General features: G+C 40.4%; 1 long non-coding RNA gene across 2 annotated transcripts in view; it reads right to left on the bottom strand.

Annotated features, from left to right (window-relative positions):
* LOC139361831 (uncharacterized) overlaps positions 1-10,100 on the bottom strand; it is a 166,786-nt gene extending 156,686 nt beyond the window's left edge. For both annotated transcript variants that reach the window (XR_011619540.1, XR_011619541.1), the window contains exon 1: positions 9,855-10,100. This is a non-coding gene — a long non-coding RNA (uncharacterized lncRNA). The remainder of the gene's footprint in view (positions 1-9,854) is intronic.
* Between the last annotated feature and the right edge of the window lie 4,033 nt (positions 10,101-14,133).

Genomic DNA, 14,133 nt, shown 5'->3' on the forward strand with positions numbered 1-14,133 from the left:
CTGCTACATTTTTTTCTTAGTAGATTTTTATTTAATCTTAATTTTTCTTAACTAATATATGCCATTTTAAAAAATAACTTAAAATACAAAAAGGTAACTGAGAAAATTGTGAATCTCTCTTTCCATGTCCCCCAACCCATTCTTGGAGATACCCACTATCGATGGCTTTTTATGTCTCCTTGACTTCCCTTCTATGAACTGACATATGGGTACATGTAGATTAAAAACATTTTTCAAAGATAAATGGGAAGCATTGTTATGCCACTTGCTTTTGTCAATTAAAATTGTTTCTTACCAATGGTTGCATAATTACATACAGATATACCCTTTATTTATTCTTGTTGCATAGAATTCCAGTTTATTTTTAGAATGGGTTGTGAGTGCCTGAGTATCCAGAGCTGCTCCTACACTTTCAAGGATTATATGGAAATGAAAATTTGCCAAGGAATTAGTTTCCAGATCTTCAACCTTCAAATTTACTTCTCCTTAAAACTGATTTGCTTGAGAATGCTCCTGTGGTCTGACTACTCTCCTTTTCTCCATTCACTTTTACAATCAGTCACCATTGCAGATGAAAAGCACACCTCTCACCAATCCTTAATATGACCTATGAGGCAATCGCTTGAGGTGTAAAAGATTTCAAAATGCAAATCAAGGGACAGTGGAGAATGCATAGCTCCTGGGGGAAAGGGCCAAGAAGAGCAAGGCACATACAGTTTTAACATATTGGGAGGTGACATTTATTTCATTCAGGCAATAGAAATAGCTTAGATTTGGAATTTAGATGTGAGATGGTTGCCACTGAAACCTATATTTATTTGAATTGAAAATGAAGTCAAATTTGTCTGATGCAAAGTTAGAACTGTCTTTGTTGTTTAAATTATATGGCATTTCCATAAATTGAGTAAGTAAATGTACAGCACCTAGGTTTTGATGAAAATATATTTAAAGAATGTGTAAATATTAAAAACATCGGAAGTGACACATTCTACAATATAGCATTGAAATTAAAATAAAGTAAATGTCATATTTTCACAAAACTCTTACAAGGAATATGTGAACAAAATTTTAAAGATCACTGTGTTATGATACTCTCCTAGTGACGAACTTATTCCTTCATTCAGCAGATACTGAGCACCTAATGTGTTCCAAACAACTGTTTTAAGAATGGGAGGTACATTAATAAACAATAGTAAGCAAAAACCTGCCAATCAAACAAACAAACCAAAAAAAAAAAAAAAAACCTGGCCAAAAGAATATCCAGTTAGAGGAGACAGAAAATAAATGCACAGGCCGGGCACAGTGGCTCATGCCCGTAATCCCAGCACTTTGGGAGGCCGAGGCGGGTGGATCACAAGGTCAGGAGATCAAGACCATCCTGGCCAACATGGTGAAACCGCATCTCTACTAAAAATATAAACATTAGCTGGGCATGGTGGTGCGTACCTGTAGTCCCAGCTACTCCGGAAGCTGAGGAAGGATAATCGCTTAAGTAGGGAGGCGGAGGCTGCAGTGAGCCAAGATCGTGCCGCTGCACTCCAGCCTGGAAACAGAGCGAGATTCTATCTAAAAAACAAACAAACAAACAAAAATACAAAAAAAAAAAAAGAAAGAAATGCATAAAATATATACTATATCAGATGGTGATGAATCTTGTAATTTTTGATAGAGTAGTCATGGAAGTCTCAATATGAAGGTAATACTTGAGTAAAAGTTTAAAATAAGTGAGATAATGAGTGACAAAATACAGGCTGAGGAAAGAGGAAGAACATGGGCCCTATGTCTAGACTATGCCTCCAGGTTGTGAGAATTTGAAAGAGCGCAGGCGACCGTGCCCACTCTACAAAAATCAAACTACAGAGGGATAAGGGTGGAAATCAGGAAACCCGTTAGGAGGCTGTTTCAGTCATTCAGGTAAGTGATGATGGTGGTTCAGACCACAGTAGTAAGAATGGAGATGAGAGAGGATTGGATTCTTCATACATCTTGAAAGCACAGCCAATAACTGGGCTCTACACATTGCCAACAAATTGGATGGAGGACATGAGAGAAAGAAATTTCAAATATGATATCTGGAATTTTGGCGTGGGCCACTGGAATGATGAAGTTTCTATTGACTAAGATCTAAAAGATTAAGGTAAGAACAGATTTGGAAGAGAGGATCAAAAATTCAGGAAGGTTCCAAGATGGCCAAATAGGAACAGCTCCAGTCTGCAGCTCCCAGCGTGAGCAATGCAGAAGACGGGTGATTTCTGCATTTCCAGCTGAGGTACTGGGTTCATTTCACTGGGGCTTGTCAGACAGTGCCTGCAGGCCATGGAGCAGGGCGGGACATCACCTCACCGGGGAAGCGCAAAAGGTGGGGGAATTCCCTTTCCTAGCAAAGCAAAGGCATTACAGATGGTACCTGGAAAATCCGGACATTCCCACCCTAATGCTGCGCTTTTCCAACAGCCTTAGCAAATGGCACACTAGGAGATGATATCCTGTGCCTGGCTGTGAGGGTCCCACACCAACGGAGCCTTGCTCAGTGCTAGCACAGCAGTCTGAGATTGACTGCAAGGTGGCAGTGAGGTTGGGGTAGGGGAGTCCACCATTGCTGAGGCTTGAGTAGGTAAACAAAGCAGCTGGGAAGCGTGAACTGGGTGGAGCCCACTACAGCTCAAGAAGGCCTGCCTGCCTCTAGACTCCACCTCTGGGGTCAGAGCAGAGCTGAACAAAAGGCAGCAGAAACTTCTGCAGACTTAAATGTTCCTGTCTGACAGCTTTGAAGAGAGTAGTGGTTCTCGTAGCATGGAGTTTGAGATCTGAGAATGAACAGACTACCTCCTCAAGTGGCTCCCTGACCCCCAAGTAGCCTAACTGGGAGACACCTCCCAGTAGGGGCCAACTGACACCTCATACAGCCAGGTGCCCCTCTGAGACAACTTCCAGAGGAAGGATCAAACAGCAATATCTGCCTTTCTACAATATTTGCTGTTCTGCAGCCTCTGTTGGTGGAATCCAGGCAAACAGGGTCTGGAGTGGACCTCCAGCAAACTCCATCAGACCTGCAGCTGAGGGTCCTGACTATTAGAAGGAAAACTAACAAACATAAAGGACATCCACACCAAAACCCCATCTGTACGTCACCATCATCAAAGACCAAAGGTAGATAAAAACCACAAAGATGGGGAGAGACCAGAGCAGAAAATCTGAAAATTCTAAAAATCAGAGCACCTTTTCTCCTCCAAAGGAATGCAGCTCCTTGCCAGCAATGGAACAAGGATGGACAGAGGATGACTTTGAAGAGTTGAGAGAAGAAGCCTTCAGACGATCGGTAATAACAAACTTCTCCAAGCTAAAGGAGGATGTTCAAACCCATCACAAAGAAGCTAAACACCTTGAAAAAAGATTAGATGAATGGTTAACTAGAATAAACAGTGTAGAGAAGTCCTTAAATGACCCAAAGGAGCTGAAAACCATGGCACAAGAACTATGCAATGCATACACAAGCTTCAGTAGCTGATTTGATCAAGTGGAAGAAAGGGTATCAGTGATTGAAGATCAAATGAATGAAATAAAGCAAGAAGAGAAGTTTGGAGAAAAAAGTAAAAAGAAATGAACAAAGCCTTCAAGAAATATGGGACTATGTGAAAAGACCAAATCTATGTCTGATTGGTGTACCTGAAAGTGACAGGGAGAATGGAACCAAGTTGGAAAACACTCCTCAGGATATTATCCAGGAGAACTTCCCCAACCTAGTGAGGCAGGCCAACATTCATATTCAGGAAATACAGAGAACGCCACAGAAATACTCCTCGAGAAGAGCAACTCCAAGACACATAATTGTCAGATTCACCAAAGTTGAAATGAAGGGAAAAATGTTAAGGGAAGCCATCATTCTGAGCAAACTATCGCAAGAACAGAAAACCAAACACCACATGTTCTCACTCGCAGGTGGGAATTGACTAATGAGAACACTTGGACACAGGCTGGGCAATATCACACACTGGGGCCTGTCGTGGGGTGGGGGGAGCGGGGAGGGATAGCATTAGGAGATATACCTAATGTAAATGATGAGTTAATGGGTGTAGCACACCAACATGGCACATGTATACATATGTGACAAACCTGCACATTGTGCACACGTACCCTAGAATTTAAAGTATAATAAAAAAAAAAGAAAAAGAAAAAATAAGTTTGTTTTTCAAGTAAAGTTTGAGATAAATATTAGGTATAGAAAAACAGATGTCAAGCAGGTAGGTAGATGTAAGAGTTTGTAAATTAGAGGAAGAGTCTGAGAAAGAAATATCAACTGGGGTGTCATCAGCATAGAGTGAGTCAAGTGGTGAACAGTGGACGCTGAGTCATAGAACCAAGAGACCAAAGGATGCCACCAAGGAATAAGTATAAAGATATGAGAACTAAGCCTTGGGGAACTGTAACAGGAGGTGGGGAATATGAACAGGAACCAAGAAAATAGACTCAGTATGAGTCATTGAAGAAAGTCAGGAAAATATTGCTTTGGAAAGCAAGTGAAGAAAGTTATTTTACTTAAATGTATTTTCCACTTTTTCACTATTATCAAAAATAATGGAAACAATGAACATACATGTTTGTGCACGTATGTGAATGTTTCCTTAGGATTGATTCCAGAAGTAGAATTGCTATGTCAAAAATAAGTGCATTTTAAAATGTTATAGTTTCTGTCAAACTGCCTTCCAAAAATGCTTCACCAATTCATTACTGTACAAAAGTATTTGAGGGTGCCTATTTTCCCATAGTATGATACACTCCTAATATTACAAACTTTAAAAACAAATAAATATTTTAATTTTAATCTGCATTTCTTATCAGTATTAAGGTTGAATATCTTTTGTCAGTTTTTGGGCCATTTGTACTTCTTCAGTGAATCACAGTCAAAATAATTTGCCCATCTTCTATTGATCTGGTTTTTATTGATGTGTAGAACAACTTGTATATTCTGAACGTCATTTCCAGTCTGTCATTTGTTGTTTAACTTTGTTTATGGTGTCTTTCATCACAGAGAATTAAAAATTTGTATGTAGTTAAGTGTGTTAAACCTTTTCTTTATGGCTCTAGGGCTGTGTTTTGCTTAGGCTCTCCAACCATATGGTTATAAAAACTATTCTGCATTTTCTCCTTAACACTTTGTATTAGAGTTTGTTCTCATGCTGCTAATAAAGACATACTCAAGGCTGGGTAATTTATAAAGAAAAAAATGTTTAGTGGACTCACAGTGCCACATGGCTGAGGACGCCATACAATCATGGCAGAAGGCAGAAGACACAACTAACATGGTGGCAGACAAGAAGAGAATGAGACCCAAGTGAAAGGGGTTTCCCCTTACAAAACCATCAGATCTCATGAGACTTATTCACTACCACAAGAACAATAGGGGGGAAACTGCCCCCATGATTCAATTACCCCCAACCAGGTCCTTCCTATAACACATGGGAATTATGGAAGTTATAATTCAAGATGAGATTTGGGTGGGGACACTGTCAACCACATCATTCTACCCCTGACCCTTCACAAATCTCCTCACATTTCAAAACCAATCATGCCTTCCCAACAGTCCCTCAAAGTCTTAACTCATTTCAGCTTTAACTCAAATGTCCACCATCCAAAGTCTCATCTGAGACAAGTCAAGTTCCTTCTACCCATGAGCCTGTAAAATCAAAAGCAAGTTAGTTGCTTCTTAAATACAATGGGAATATAGGCATTGGATAAATATACCCATTCCAAACAAGAGAAATTGGTCAAAATGAAGGGGCTAAAACCCCATGCAAGTCCAAAATCCAGAGGGCAGTCAAATCTTAAAGCTACAGAATGACCTCCTTTGACTCCAGGTCTCACACCCAGGTCATGCTGATGCAAGAGATGGGTTTTCACGGTCTTGGGGCAGCTCTGCCCCTGTGGCTTTGCCAGGTACAGTCTCCCTCCCGGCTGCTTTCGTGGGCTGGTGTTGAGTGTCTGCAGCTTTTCCAGGTGCACGATGCCAGCAGTCAGTGGATCTACCATTCTGGGGTCTGGCAGAGAGTGGCCCTCTTCCGGCCCTCTTCTCACAGCTCCACTAGGCAGTGTCCCAGTAGGGATTCTGTGTGGCAGCTTCAACCCCACCTTTCCCTTCCACACTACCCTAGAAGAGGTTCTCTATGAGCACCCTGCCCATGCAGCAAACTTCTGCCTGGACATACAGGCTTTTCCACACATTCTGTGAAATGCAGGCAAAGGTTCCAAATTTCAGTTCTTGATTTCTGAGCACCTACAGGCCCAACACCTCCTGGAAGCTGCCAATGCTTTGGCCTTGCACCCTCTGAAGCCATGGTCCGAGCTGTATCTTGGCCCCTTTTAGTCATGGCTATAGTGGCTAGGCTGCAGGGCGCCAAGTCTCTAGGCTGCACAGAGCAGAAGGGTCCTGGACCAGGCTCAGGAAATCATTTTTTCCTCTTAGGCCTCTGGACATGTGATGGAAGTGGCTGCTTGAAAAGGTCTCTGGCATGCCCCAGAGATATTTTCCCCATTGTCTTAGAGATTAACATTTGTCTCCTGATTACTTATGCAAATTTCTGCAGCTGGCTTGAATTTCTCCTCAGAAAATGGGTTTTTCTTTTCTTTTCTTTTCTTTTTTTTTTTTGAAGCGGAGTCTTGCTCTGTCACCCAGGCTGGAGTGCAGTGGCACGATCTCGGCTCACTGCAAGCTCCGCCTCTCGGGTTCCCACCATTCTCCTGCCTCAGCCTCCCAAATAGCTGGGACTACAGGCGCCTGCCACCACGCCCGACTAATTTTTTATATTTTTAGTAGAGATGGGGTTTCACTGTGTTAGCCACAATGGTCTCGATCTCCTGACCTCATGATCTGCCCACCTCGGCCTCCCAAAGTACTGGGATTACAGGCGTGAGCCACTGCGCCTGGCTGGGATTTTCTTTTCTGTCACATTATCAGGCTGCAAATTTTCCAAACTTTTATGCTCTGTTTCCCTTTTAAAACTGAATGCTTTTAAAAGCACCCAAGTCACATCTTGAAGGCTTTGCTGCTTAGAAATTTCTTCTGCCAGATACCCTAAATCATATTATTCAATTTCAAAGTTCTGCAGATCTCTAGGGCAGTGGCAAAATGCCACCAGTCTCCTTGCTGAAACATAGCAAGTCACCTTTACTCCAGTTCCCAACAAATTCCTCATCTCCATCTGAGACAACCTCAGCCTGAATTTCATTGCCCATATCATTATCAGTATTTTGGTCAAAGCCATTCAACATGTTTCCAGGAAGTTCCAAACTTTCCCACATTTTCCTGTCTTCTTCTGAGCCCTCCAAACTGTTCCAACCCCTGCTTGTTACCCAGTTCCAAAGCCACTTCCACATTTTTGGGTATCTTTACAGCAGCACCCCAGTCCACCAGTACCGATTTAATGTATTAGTCTGTTGTCATGCTGCTGATAAAGACATAGCCAAGACTGGGCAGTTTACAAAGAAAAAGAGAGGTTTAATGGACTCACAGTTCCACTTGGCTGAGGAGGCCTCACACTCACGGCAGAAGGCGAAAGGTACATTTTACATGGTAGCACTCAAGGAGAGAATGAAAGCCAAGCAAAAGGGGTTTCCCCTTATAAAACCATCAGATCTCATGGGACTTATTCACTACCATGAGAACAGTATGGGGGAACTGCCCCCATGATTCAATTACCTTCCACCAGGTCCCTCCCACAACACATGGGAACTATGGGAGCTATAATTCAAGATGAGACTTGGGTGGGAACACAGCCAGGCCATATCATATTTACATAGACTTTTTTCCACATCTACCTCTCAAAATGTAAGAAATTCATATTGGTATATAGCTTAAAGTTGAAAATAACTCTATTTTTTTCCTAATGCATGGTAAATTTTTAAAACATCATTCATGAAATACTTGCTCTCTTTTTCCCCCGCCAACTTAAAATGTCACTGAAATCATCAGCTGAGTGTCAATACTTTTCATGAGTTTCTTCCTGGACTTGTAATGCTATTCAATTGGCCTACTTGTTTGCTTTTGCATATTTTGTATCTTTTAATGACTGTTATGTTATGGTGCATTTTATATCTTAAGCAAGTCCTTTTTCTTCTCCTCTTTCTTTTTCATTTTTCTTTTGTTATCGTTTCACATATTCTCTTTCATTTGAACTCTACTACGAAGTTATAATATTCAAATACACAAACAACATTATTTGGGGGTTTTGCCTGTGATATTTTTGGACTTGTAGCTTACTTTGGAAGGTGTATGCATATTATAATAATAAATCTTCTTTTAACAATTACAATATATCCCTTCATTATTCTATGTTCGTTAGTAAGGTTCTATAATTTTCCTCATAAATATCTTGTTCATTTCATGTTAGGCTTATTCCTACTTAATTTATTATTCTTTTTCCTAGAACTTTATGAGAAGGAATATTCTGAATGGGTGCCCAATATCAACCTTAAGAGAAGGATATACCTCATATTTTTATTTTTCTAGCTCTATTGCCTCCAAAATATACTTAGTATGTACTATAATTAAAATATACCTTCGGGTAAATTTTGGTTTGGTTTTCTTTTAACCCATTACTTCTCAAAGAACAGTGATAACATAATAAAACAAGCCACAAGATGGCAGAATAAGCCATCTTTCCTGATAGGAACATTTTTAGACAAGAAACTGATCACGACTTGCTCGTAGAGAAGAATAATTTTATACTCCACAATGAACCAGCATACTGACAATAATAGAGACATAGAGAGAGAGGCATAACAAGAACCAGCAACAGAGCTGTGATGTGTCAATTTAATTAGACTACAGTTCCCAAACACCAATATGAGTGTTTCTGTGGAGGAGGTTTCTTTTTTTTTGTTTTTTGAGACGGAGTCTAGCTCTGTAGCCCAGGCTGGAGTGCAGTGGCGCGATCTCGGCTCACTACAAGCTCTGCCTCCCGGGTCCATGCCATTCTCCTGCCTCAGCCTCCCAAGTAGCTGGGACTACAGGCACCCACCACCACGCCTGGCTAATTTTTTGTATTTTTAGTAGAGACGGGGTTTCACCGTGTTAGCCAGGATGGTCTTGATCTCCTGATCTTGTGATCTGCCCGCCTCAGCCTCCCAAAGTGCTGGGATTACAGGTGTGAGCCACCACGCCCGGCCAATAGTATTAATCTTAAAACAAAAACTTCACTATAAAAGAAAGAAAATATTTCTGACTCCAAAAACGATGATCATAAATGATACTTTACTAAATCCTTCATTCATATACATATACAAACACTATATATACAGTGTACCTTCTCTAATTCCTCTTCTGTACTCCACTGCAGAACTGTGGGTACTCAGTAGAGTTTAATTTTTCATCTTCTGCTTTATTCTTTTTGTTTTTCTCTCTTCAAATAATTTATCTACTCTGATGTCAAACATCGCCTCTGTGCCCTTAACCGCCAAACTGTATTCATGGCCCTAAACTCAATTTCATTCTAAAGCCTTATTTATTTATTTATTTATAGTTACATGTGCAGGATGTGCAGGTTTGTTACATAGGTAAACGTGTGCCATGGTGGTTTCCTGCACTTATCAACCTATTGTGTCCGGAATTGGCTCCTTCCAGTGGGTCTCCCTCTTTCTCGCTTCCCCTCTTTTCCTCTTGGTTGTCTGAGACCAGCTCCCTGTGGGCTGCTGGAGTGCCAGGGTTAGGAGCCGCAAAGTCCCGCAGCCAGTACCAGTGAGAGGTGAAGCGGGCTAGGCTTCTGGGAAGGGCGGGGACTTGGAGAACTTTTCCGTCCAGCTAAAGGATTGTAAATGCACCAATGAGCGCTCTGTATCTAGCTAAAGGTTTGTAAACTCACCTTCCTTCCGTGGGTTCTTGGTCTCGCTGACTCCAAGAATGAAGGCGCGGACCCTCGCGGTGAGTGTTAGCAGTTCTTAAAGATGGTGTGTGCAGAGTTTGTTCCTTCTGACGTTCCGTCGTGTCCGGAGTTTCTTCCTTCTGGTGGGTTCGTGGTCTCGCTGACTTCAGGAGTGAAGCCGCGGACCTTCGCAGTGAGTGTTACACTATCACTTAGGTATTAAGCCAAGCCTGCAATAGCTGTTTTTCCTGATGCTCTCCCTTCCACCACCCCCACCCCGACCCCAGACAGGCCCCACTGTGTGTCGTTCCCCTCACTGTATCCTTGTGCTCTCATCATTCAGCTCCCACTTATAAATGAGAACATGCAGTGTTTGGTTTTCCGTTCCGGGGTTAGTTTGCTGAGTATAATGACTTCCAGCTCCATCCATGTCCCTTCAGAGGACATCATCTCATTCCTTTTTATGTCAAACCTCATATATATATATATGTACACACACATACATACACACACACATATATATACATATATATGAGGTTTGACATGTATATATACATATAGAGATGTGTGTGTGTGTGTATATATACACATATACTTGAACTATGTTTGCAAGGTGAGTTTCTGTTCTTCTTAAAGATGTAGGCCAGGCAACTCTTCTTTTAAGAAATGACTGGCCAGGCGCGGTGGCTCACGCCTGTAATTCCAGCACTTTTGGAGGCCGAGGCGGGTGGATCACGAGGTCAGGAGATCGATACCATCCTGGGGGTAACATGGTGAAACCCCATCTCTACTAAAAATACAAAAAATCAGCTGGGCGTGGTGGCGGGAGCCTGTACTCCCAGCTGCTGGGGAGGCTGAGGCAGGAGAATGGCGTGAACCCAGGAGGCGGAGCTTGCAGTGAGCCCAGATCGCACCACTGCACTACAGCCTGGGCAACAGAGGGAGACTCCGTCTCAAAAAAAAAAAAAGGAAAAGAAAAAGAAAAGAAAAGAAATGACTCCTACTTGCTCCTATTCCTGAGGATATACATATATTCAGACTGCTGTTGCCCTTGTTGCCCAGGCTGGAGCTGGAGTGCATTGGCACAGTTGTGGCTCACTGCACCCTCTGCCTCCCAGGTTCAAGTGATTCTCCTGCCTCAGCCTCCCAAGTAGCTGGGATTACAGGTGTGCCCCACCACGCATGTCTAATTTTTGTATTTTTAATAGAGACGGGGTTTCACCATGTTGGCCAGGCTGGTCTGGAACCCCTGATCTCAGGTGATCCACCCACCTCGGCCTCCCAAAGTGCTGGAATTACAAGTGTGAGCCACCACGTCTGGCCCAAACCTCATATTTTTAACAATCATCTAACATGGCCTGTACTTTACCTGAGTCCTTCTCTTCCTCTAGGGCACATAGATTATCAGCATTTCGCTCTCTTAATGTTTTTTCAGCCAATACTTTTGAAATAGTAACTTATGGCCTATTACTGAGTTGTGAAACCAATTTAGTTCATTGCATTCAACGATATTAAAAAAAATACTATATGGTAGTAAAATGTCAGAGTTTAACAATATAGTAAAGGCAAATATTACTTCTGTGAGATATTGTTTCAGCTAAATATGTGCATCTATATGTATACTAGGTTGCGATAAAAATGTGTTTCATACTGCAGGTCACACTCAAAAAAGTTTGAAGAAGAAGAAAGAAATATTCTAGAATCTCTCATACTATCTTGCCTAATGTAATGGAGGATTGGTCACCCTAACAGATATAATAACAATTAAAAAGTTTGAAAAATTGCAATAATAACCAAAATGTGACACAGAAAAATGAAGTGAATGCTTTCAAAAAAATGGTACCAGTAGACTTGCTCAATGCAAGGTTGCCACAAACCTTCAATTTATTTAAAAAAAAAAAAAAAGCAATATCTGCAAAACACAATAAAGCAAAGCACAATAAAAAGCAGAATAAGGTATGTAAGGTATGTTATATTAACAATATAATCTTTCTGTTAATTACTTAGAATTGAAATCTCAAAATAAGTATTACATTAGATGCTGGGAGATTCACTTTGGACTCAGAAGAATCTGGCTTTGAATATCTGCCTTACCACATTTTTTTCTCTGCCTTTATGCAGGTAACTCAGCATCTCTAATTCTCAGACTTTGTCATTTATAAAATGAATTTATGATCATGTCTACATGACAGAGTTATCAAGATGAATGCTACAATACTTTCAAACACTTAACACAGTGTCAGGCAAATACTAAGAATACAATAATTATTGTTTTCAATAGTAGTAGCAATCTTGAAACAAGTCAAGGGAACTTGCCAAGTCTTTTGGTACGATCTGGATTCTTCTGAGCTTTTTAACCTCCATTGTACTTGGCTTAACGTATAGTGCACAGAATAATAGGATGTAGATGTGGTAAACTGTCTATCTTAATGTTCTCTAATTGCTCATTTTAATAATTTTACTAATCTGTTAATAATATTGGCCTTCTGTTTGCCTTTTTACATGAAATAATTAATTTTTTTCCAAAAATTATATTTATGCTCCATCATTTCATAGTAAAAATTGTAAGGTATTAGTTTTGCTCCCTTAAAAAAAGGAGAGAAAAGTGTATGTATGCTTTGCTTGTATAGAGAAGAGATTAATAAAATCCACTTTTTCTCATGATGAAATTCACATTTGAAATATAAAATTAGAGCCTAAATGTCACAAAGCTACCATAATAGAGAATTGGAGGACTCTTTTCCCAAATATTTGATGTGTTTTAGAAAATTTAAATTATCTGATTTCTTGACATTCTCAAGAAATTCTGGCAGGAACATATCTTCAGTGTAGTAGAAAAAGAAATATGATCTTTGAAATACTTTGTTCCCTGCTCTGTTCTCCTAGAGCACTACCTGACATGGTGTTCAGCAACATTTATTGAGGGAAGGAACAAATGAATTGAAAGAATCAAATCCTCACTTTGCTAATTAATATTCTGACCCTAGTCAAGTTATTTACCTGTGAACTTAATTTTACCTTTCCTTAAACGGAAATAGGCTACTTTCTAGGTCTGTCATCATGTAGAAGCAGAACTGTAGGAAAATCTATGGCAGATAGCAAACTTGTTATTAATTTCCTTCTGCGTATTATTGATGCTATAATAAAACATCTTTCTAAATGCCTAGACTAGACTTACTACGAGAGGTTTTATTGTTTTGGGAAGGTCGTAACTGTGCAGGATAGATTGTAATTAAAGACTGCCTTTTAAGCATTGCACACCACTACATTAGCCCTAGATAGGATCTGAAGCTGCCTAATTCCCTGGACTTTCATTTTATAGATCAGAAAACCGAGGCATAGAGAATAGTAACTTGCTCAATTTTTCACAGCAAATTAGAGGCTGCAATTGAACTACATTCCAATTGTCTTAATTCTCAGCATGACACCACATAGTTTTCTATCTCGCTGTCTTTCCCCCTCTTTCTCCCTTTCTTTATCTCCGCTCTCTTTCCTATTTCTAATCCCCCTCTCTCCCTCCCTTTCTCTCTCTTTTTGTCTCTCCTGCTCTCCCTCCTTTGACGCTACCAGGAAGCTTTCCAAAGTTAAAGTTAGATGATCATTGGCCAACAGAGACCCATTAGAGAAGACAGTAAGACAGCAGGCAAAGCTAAGACACAGCATCTGTTAATGTTTTCTTCTCCTGTTAAACATCAGCTAGAGACTGAGGAAGAGCTCTCTGGGGTGGCCAGACTTGTGCCACACATGTACAACACATTTCATCCACGCTGGCCTTTCAGACTCTGGGGGCACTAACAGGCAAGCGAGAAAGAAATCCAATAGTCAGCACTTAATTGAAGGGCAGATTTGGGGTATGCTTGAGCAATTAGGTCTCTCTCCTGAACAATCAGATGGTGAAATCTAGCTGGTCCCACTACGTTGTGTATCACTGGGACCTCTGTTTAATAAATATTTAGTCCTCGCATTCATTAAGCACTTAGCATTTCTTTAGGTGTTTTTTTCCCCAAACTTTTTATTTATTTTTGTTTGTTTATTTTTAAACTATGCATCCTCAGCTAATATGTTGAAACTTGCATTTTTTGATACATAAAAATAGAATTTACTAAGAAACAATTACATCTGTTCATTTAAAAGATTTTTATCTTGTAATTGCATTGATCTCTCATTTGAAATATGCTCTGCTTATTTAACCAACTTCTTCAGATTATTTCAGAAAAAGTATGGCATCTGGTAAAAAGATGTTTGTAAAAATATTGCAGAAGGAGTTTATTAACTTAAG

This window comes from Macaca nemestrina, chromosome 2 (genome assembly GCF_043159975.1).
Source record: "Macaca nemestrina isolate mMacNem1 chromosome 2, mMacNem.hap1, whole genome shotgun sequence".
NCBI classification, from domain to species: Eukaryota; Metazoa; Chordata; class Mammalia; order Primates; family Cercopithecidae; genus Macaca; species Macaca nemestrina.